The sequence below is a fragment of the Leopardus geoffroyi genome, chromosome E3, assembly GCF_018350155.1.
Source record: "Leopardus geoffroyi isolate Oge1 chromosome E3, O.geoffroyi_Oge1_pat1.0, whole genome shotgun sequence".
Lineage (NCBI taxonomy): Eukaryota > Metazoa > Chordata > Mammalia > Carnivora > Felidae > Leopardus > Leopardus geoffroyi.
This window is the reverse complement of record NC_059340.1, coordinates 24,087,189-24,094,882: the sequence shown is the minus strand read 5'-3', so window position 1 is coordinate 24,094,882 and position 7,694 is coordinate 24,087,189. Positions and strand designations below refer to the sequence as shown.

The 7,694-nt window shown below is 44.5% G+C and overlaps 1 long non-coding RNA gene across 1 annotated transcript; it reads right to left on the bottom strand.

Moving 5' to 3' along the window:
- Positions 1-765: 765 nt before the first annotated feature.
- LOC123589100 lies at positions 766-7,414 on the bottom strand. The gene is made up of 3 exons (XR_006708160.1): positions 6,920-7,414; positions 6,180-6,269; positions 766-3,177 (listed from the first exon to the last, which is right to left on the bottom strand). It is a non-coding gene; the product is annotated as an uncharacterized LOC123589100 (long non-coding RNA).
- Positions 7,415-7,694: the final 280 nt, after the last annotated feature.

Genomic DNA, 7,694 nt, shown 5'->3' with positions numbered 1-7,694 from the left:
CCGGCTTTTTGCCATGTGAGGACACGAGAAGTTGGCCGTGTCTAACCCGGAAGAAGATCCTCCTCAGAACACGACCATGCTGGCACCCTGATCTTGGACTTCCAATTTCCAGAACGATGAGAAATAAATTTCTGTTGTTTCTAAGCCACCCAGTGTCTGGTGATCTGTTACAGCAGCTCAAACAGACCAAGACAAGGTCTTGCCTTAAATGTCCCTTCTCTACTGCTCCAAATTAAAGTAGGTCTCCTATATTCATTTAGAGTAGCATACTTTTCTTCAGAACACTTTTCACAATGTATAATTATATGTTTGATGATTTATCTAGCATCTGTATCTCCTATTAAATCATAAGCTCCGTGTTGTCAGGGACTTGTTCTTACGGTTCACCACTGTGTTTCCAGGGCCCTGCACAGTGCCTAACATGCAGATAGGGACTCAATAAATATTTGCTGAATGAATGGGTGAATGAGTGAATGAATGAATGAAATATATATATATATATATATATATATATATATATATATATATACACACACACATACACCTATTAAGGTTGCTGACAATTCTGACTTTTTGGATTTTAGTATTAGTTTTCATTTACTTTTTTTTTCCAATATTTATTTTTGAGAGACAGAGACAGAGCATGAGCAGGGGAGGGGCAGAGAGAGGGAGACACAGAATCCGAAACAGGCTCCAGGCTCTGAGCTGTCAGCACAGAGCCCGATGCGGGGCCCGAACTCACAGACCACGAGATCATGACCTGAGCCGAAGTCGGAGCCCCAACAGACTGAGCCATCCAGGTGCCCCTCATTTACTTTCTTAAAGAGCAGTAAGCTTACAGCTGTTCGTCAGCTAAAAGGTTTAAAAATCTGAAGCAAAAGCTTGAAATCAGGGACATGTGCCACCTAATGAGTGGATCCCATAGAACCCAAAGTCCTTTAGCTATGAAATGGCATTGCCTCTGAGTTTGCCACAGTGAACTTGACCACGAAGACACTGCATGAACTGCCAGCCACAAGTAGCAATTGAGTAGTGTGAGCAGTGGTGTCAATCTTAAAAGCGTAAGATATTCTTAGATGCTTATTTTTGTAATTGGTTTTATTACGGAGTTGCTAAAATGGGCCCAACCATATGTCTCTCCATCAAGAAAAATCTGAGCCCTGATTGCATGCAACAAAACACTCGCAGAGGCATTGGAAAGCCCCTTGTGTGACTTTAGAGGCAAAGCACTAGTGTTTTTTGCTACGCAAAAGAAAAGCCTTGGCTTGGAGCAATGCCTGAGAAGTACAATCAAGCAAACAGATAAAAAATTGTTTGTCTCTTCATTCAAGGTCAGTTCAGAATCACCGTGAAAGATGCATGTAATAATAGAAAACCTGGTGGAGCCTGGAGCTGTAGAAATGGCTGAAATTATTTTGGGTCAAAAAGAGGCAGCCAAGTTGAAAGAGGTGCCCTTTTTGAGTGACACCATCAGATGGGTTCAAAAGACGTGCTGGAGCAATTGGAGAGACCCAGAGGCAACCAGTCCTCTACGTTTTGATGAAAGGGGAAACGTCAGTGACTTGGCCATTTTACCATCTTTAAAATAATGAACTCTGTGAAGGCATGCTAATTTGCTCAATGTTGCATGATACAGCAGCTGGTGAAGGAATTTTCAGTAAGATACAATTTTCCTCCTTTTCTAGCAAGTATCGGTGTTCACCACGTGGTTCCAGAAATTTACTGTGTCTGTGTTCCTCAAGTACTCTGACCCTGAGAGGGAAAGGAACCTGGTATGTGCTGTCCATGCACCTTGACGGGGGCTGAATTTTCTGAAATTGAAAGACCAATATGATAGTGTCTGGTTAATAGTAATCTGGCAGGGAATTTTTCATTGATTTCTCCTGACGGCAAGTAATTCATTCATCAGAACAATTAACATCTTTGATGATGGTTCATTTCAGAGAGGGTGTAATGACATGCATGTGGTAAAAATTTAAGCAGTACCAAGAGCATTCAGTGAAAATTAGGTCTCTCTCCTCAGTGCCAGCCACAGAACCAGTCTTTCACGGCTCCTTCCGGAGATTTTCCATGCCTTTCTGTGCATACATGCACATAGGTGCGTTTCCTTTTTTATTAACACGATGGTAGCGCATTGTGTCCTTTCTTTAAAAAATTGACATGAAGTTCACATAACAAAATTAACCATTTTAAAATGTACAATTCCATGGCATTCAGTACATAGACATTGTTGGGCAACCATCACCTGTACTTGGTTCCAAAACACTGTGCTCTCTTTTGCACTTGATTTATATATTTTTCACTTAACCTATATCCTGGAGACTGTTCCCAGGCAAGTAATATAGATTTATCTCTTTATTGTATGGGTGACTCTTATGTCAGACCCAGGAGTGAGTTGTTTAGACTCTCCTTGTAAAAGGGCTCACTGCCTCGCTGAGGACTGGGAAGCTGGCAGCTTTTCCAGGGTTCCCCCTCAGCTGTTGAGTTGGGGTCACGGTCTTCTCCAGGCAGCCTGCAGCCCAAGGCTGGGCAAACGGTGGTGGTACTGGTGATACCAAGATGAGCCTGGCTATTTCCCTAACAGGCGATCTTTGCTTCCCTCGGGGGGGTGAGGAGACTTTGTTAGCCCTGAACCTTGTTCCAGTGGCAGCCCTCCCCACCCAATTTTATTTCTTCTCCTTTTCCTTCATAGCTGTAACTCCCCCATATACATCCTGCACTCTGTCTCGACATCTGCTTCTCGGAGACCCCATGCCACACATACCCACATCCCGCATCTCCCAGATCCAGTCTTCTGCTGATTGACACTCAGGGTGCCTCCAGTCTTGCTTTTGCAAGTAGTGCTGGATGCAAATCTTTGCACGCCTGTCTTTCCATGCAGATGCCAGAGTATCTGGAGAGCGAATGCCCAGAGGTCGGTGGCGGCTCAATTTAAATTTTGCGTTTAATCTTTTGATACACATCATCTGATCACCTTCTTCTCCTGTGAGGCTGTACCGGTTTACAGGGAGGAGAGTCCCATCAGGCAGGGAGGAGAGAATTGTTTTTCACACTCTTGTCAACAGAGCGATCACGTTTAAAAATGTTTGCAATTGTATAGGCGAAAGTGTTATGTCGTCGTAGTTTTAATTTGCTTTTCTTTTTATTATGAGTGAGGTCGAACGTATCTCCACCTACCTAAAAATGATAGCAAGCAGATGAAAACATTGTTTCCTATTAAAGTAAGCGGAGCGTTGGGGCACCTGGCTGGCTCAGTCGGTAGAGCATGTGACTACTGATCTCTGGGTTGTGAGTTCGAGCCCCATGTTGGATGTAGAGATTACTAAAAAATAAATAAGTAAACTTAGAAAAATAAGTGGAGTCTAAACAATCTGCATTGGAATTTGAAAGTAAAATATACTTTAAAGAAGTCCCCTGCTTGTGGAATGCTGCTTTATGCTAAATCCAGACATCTTTGGCTACAAATTCTCTTTCCTAGTAGTTAAGGGAACTCTGACAGGAGTGTGAGAAGTTCTGCATGTTGGTATAGGGAGATTTTCTTACAATTCAGGAGAGCAGGGGTCCATCTGTATGTGGGATTTTCAGAATACTGGATCTGTTTAGGTTAAGACATTAAGTACATTTTAATTTAAAATGTATAATGAGTTAAAGAAGTTTGTTGTGTGACTTGTCATGAGTTGGAGTTTAGAATATTTTTGTTCCTACCACTCATTAAACCTCCAGCCTCAGCATCATAAAGTGAAATGCTAGCAATGGTTATGCGCCCTGCTTTCTTGAATGAGTCTCAGCAGGACCCAGGACAGTGAAAGTTAAGCTCTCATTTCTTTTTTTTAAATTAAAAAAAAATTTTTTTAATGTTTATTTCTTTCTTTCTTTTTTTTTTTTTTAATTTTTTTTTTCAACGTTTATTTATTTTTGAGACAGAGAGAGACACAGCATGAACGGGGGAGGGGCAGAGAGAGAGGGAGACACAGAATCGGAAACAGGCTCCAGGCTCTGAGCCATCAGCCCAGAGCCCGACGCGGGGCTCGAACTCACAGACCGCGAGATCGTGACCTGGCTGAAGTCGGACGCTTAACCGACTGCGCCACCCAGGCGCCCCAATGTTTATTTATTTCTTGAGAGACAGAGACAGAGTGAGCAGGGGAGGGGCAGAGAGAGACAGAGACACAGAATCCCAAGCTGGCTCCAGGCTCTGAGTTGTCAGCACAGAGCCCGACACGGGGCTCGAACCCACAAACTGTGAGATCATGACCTGAGCCGAAGTCAGACGCTTAATCGACTGGGTCAGCCAGGCCCCTCAAGCCCTCGTTGCTAATTGTAAAAGCTGTGAGGGAGAAGGACCCCTGGGAATTTATTCTGCCTGATGACAGGAGCTAGGTGGGAGAATGTGAAGGAACGTTGTAAGATTCTGAACTCTGCTCACAGACCAAAGCCAGTGGAGTTGATGTTCTCCATCCGTTTTCCTGTCCTGATTCCCCAAGAACAGGAGACTTGGTGAAGTGTGTTGGTTAGACTATAGGCTGGCTGCTATAACAAAGAAGCCCTAAGCTACAATGTCTCAGACACATGATAAAAGCTTCTTTCTTTCCCGTGTTCCCATCCAGGTTAACCCAAGCCTGGGTAAGACAGCTTGGTTCCACGAACTCATCCAGAGTCTTGGGTTCCTTCTGTCTTATTGCTTTGCTATCCTCTGGAGTTCTGCCTTGATTTGTGTGGTTGAAGCTGACTTACCAGCTCGTTCTAGCTCATAGGAAGGGTGAAAGAAAGGGAGTTGAGGACCAGCAGTTTCCTGTTACGAAAATGATGAGGACGCAGATGGACTCACATTGCCTTGGTGAGAATTTAGTTACATCACCATATCTAGTTGCTGAGAAGTGAGATTCCAGTAGGACAACAATGTGCCCTGTTAAAACCACATGGAGGCGTATAAAAGGAAGAAGGAGGGATAGGTATTGGAGGATAATTAGCTTTCTCTGCCACGTGGGTCCAGAGCCGGGAGGAATCTATGTCCATGAAAGGCAATACTGCATATGGAATTAGTCACATCCCTTCCAAATGTCCTGAGCCGGTGCCAGGAATGGGCAAAACAGTGAGGAAAAGGCATCCCTTTCTTCTTCAGGCCTTCAAATAGGTTCCTTTTCAACAGATCATTAACAGAGCACCTGCTATGTGCCAGGCACTGCCTAGGTGCTGACTGTGGACAGGTCCTCACAGAGCTTCCAGGAGACTGGAGGAAGTAGACGTTTAACCCAAGACCCTTAACAACTACATACATAACTACAGATTCTGATACATTCCGTGAAGGAAAAAGTATTCTATGGGAAAGTATGACATAGGGATTTAATTTACATTAGAGATTGAGGGAGGTCTTAGAGGAAGTCCTATTTAAACGGGGGCCAAAAAGTAGATGTGTCAGAGTTGGCTGGCAGGTGAGGGAGGGGGAAGAGGGGTCTAGGTAGAGGGATTAGAACAGTGAATGAGGGGGAGAGAAATGAAACATGTGGCTGGAGAGAGAAGCAGGAGAGTTCTCCTACAGTGTCATTGGCCGTGTGTTGCAGTAAGCTGTTGCTGTATATCAAACAAAATGTAGTGGCTTAAAATGACAGGAATGTGTTGGTTCATGATTCAGCAGGTTGGCAATTTAGGCCGGACTCAGCTGGGTGGTTTTGTGATCTAGGCTGAGCTCTCTTTTGTGTCTCTAGTCACCTACAGATCAGTAGGTGCCTCTGCTTCTGGGGGCAGGTTGCCTGCTGGCTGGGGAACCTTAGCCACCCTCCATCTGGTCCCTCATCCTCCATCAGGCTCGCTTGGGCAGGCTTGGTCACGTGATGACAAGGTTCTCAGGGAAAGTGGAAGCACGCAAGACCTCTGGACTTACTCAGAACTGCCACTCTGTTATTTCTGCCACATTCTATTGGCCAAAGAAGGTCACACAGCCAGCCCATGGGGTGAGGAAATAGACACCAACTCATGACAAGAGGAGCTACAGAGTCACATTGTAAAGAGTGGGGATAGGGAGGGGTGAACGATTGAGGGCATGTTTTGCAACCAAGTAAGGAATTTGTGTGATTGGAAGGCACAGGTGATTTTTAAGCAGCAGCTAGCGATAACAGGGCACACGACCAAGGTGAGTTGTACTGCACCGTGGTGGGAACTGTCGAGAGTTTATGCCTTACCATCTTGGTTGTGATCTCTTTGGATGCAAGGTCTGTGGTATCCTTTCCCGGGGCTGGATAGAGCCCATCTGCCAGCTCAACGCCCTGTGGCTGGAAACAAGAATCGAAAGCTTTATGTTTTCAGCACCTCTAGGCTTCCCAGTGAGGTGCCGTTGGGGGTGTTTCGTACAGACAGCTTAGCTTGTTTGGAGTTGCGAAGCTAATACCCTCACCACAAGCTGAGCTGCGAAGAATCCCAGACTTGTCTAAATTATAATTTGTTTGTTGGGCCTTGAGGGGGTCTGGAAAGCCTGTTCCAACTTCTCTCTCTTATAACACACAAACGTATATGCCCGATCAGGCATTTCTCTTCCGCGCATCTTTTCTGGAAGTATAGTAGTCCCCCCCTTATCTGTGGGGTACATGTTCCAAGACCCCCAGTGGCTGCCTGAACCCACAGATATTACCAGACGCTGTATGTACTATGTTTTTTTCCTATATGTACATACCAATAATAAAGTTTAATTTAGAAATCAGGCACAGTAAGAGATTAGCAGTAATATCTAATAATAAAATAGAACAGTTATAACAATATACTATAATAAAAGTTCTGTGAATGTGGTCTCTCTCCCTTAAAACATCTTATTGTACTGTCCTCACCCTTCTTTTTCTGGCCATGCAAGATAACAAAATACCTATGTGATGAGATGAAGTGAGGCGAATGAAGTAGGTGTCGTCACATGGTGGTAGGCTGTACTGACCTGATGATACATCAGAAGGAAGATCGTCTGCTCCTGGACCACGGGTAACTGAAAGCACAGAGAAAGGGGGACTGCTGTATTTTGCCAAGTGTGGTATGCTGGTTGGTAGGGTATCGCCTCTTAACTAACGCATCCTTCTAGGCTCTACTCTGTGATGCTGGGGCTGGGGATCTGTGAGCCACATTTTTCCTTTGCCAGCTGGATGCTCCACGAATAGGGAGACTGGAAGGAAGAAGGAGGAAGAAGGGATGCTTTCCTCTTATCTGCTTGCTCTTCTAGGTATCATCCCTCCAGCAGTACCTTGCCAGGGGCATGTGGTTACACCAGCAGTCATTCCAGTCCCCAGTTTCGTCCCCCGCACTCCCAGAACCAGCCTTGGGAGCCCCATTCATAGGGACCAGCATTGTCTGGGAATCATCTCTGCCTCAGAGGTCTGAGTCCCAGCTCCAAGGCTTCCTTCTTCCAAGCTTCTGGGTTCTTATAACCCTGTACTCCTCCCTCTGTTCCTTCAGTAACTGCTTCATGCAGTTACTATTTCTGTGTTAACTCAAGCATTCCTTTTTTGCATTTTTAGTTCTCCCATACTATCTAAAAAAATTCTAAGATAAACTTGTGCAGTTTCTGTGGTCCTGCCTGAATCTTGACTGTTACATATGGTGTGGTGTATAAGATTATTTTAAATGGTAACAAGTTGAACATTTGAAAAATATTTGAATGGGTATGCAGCATAATGTATATTATGAAAAGTGTATAAATAACACACCAAACTCATTAG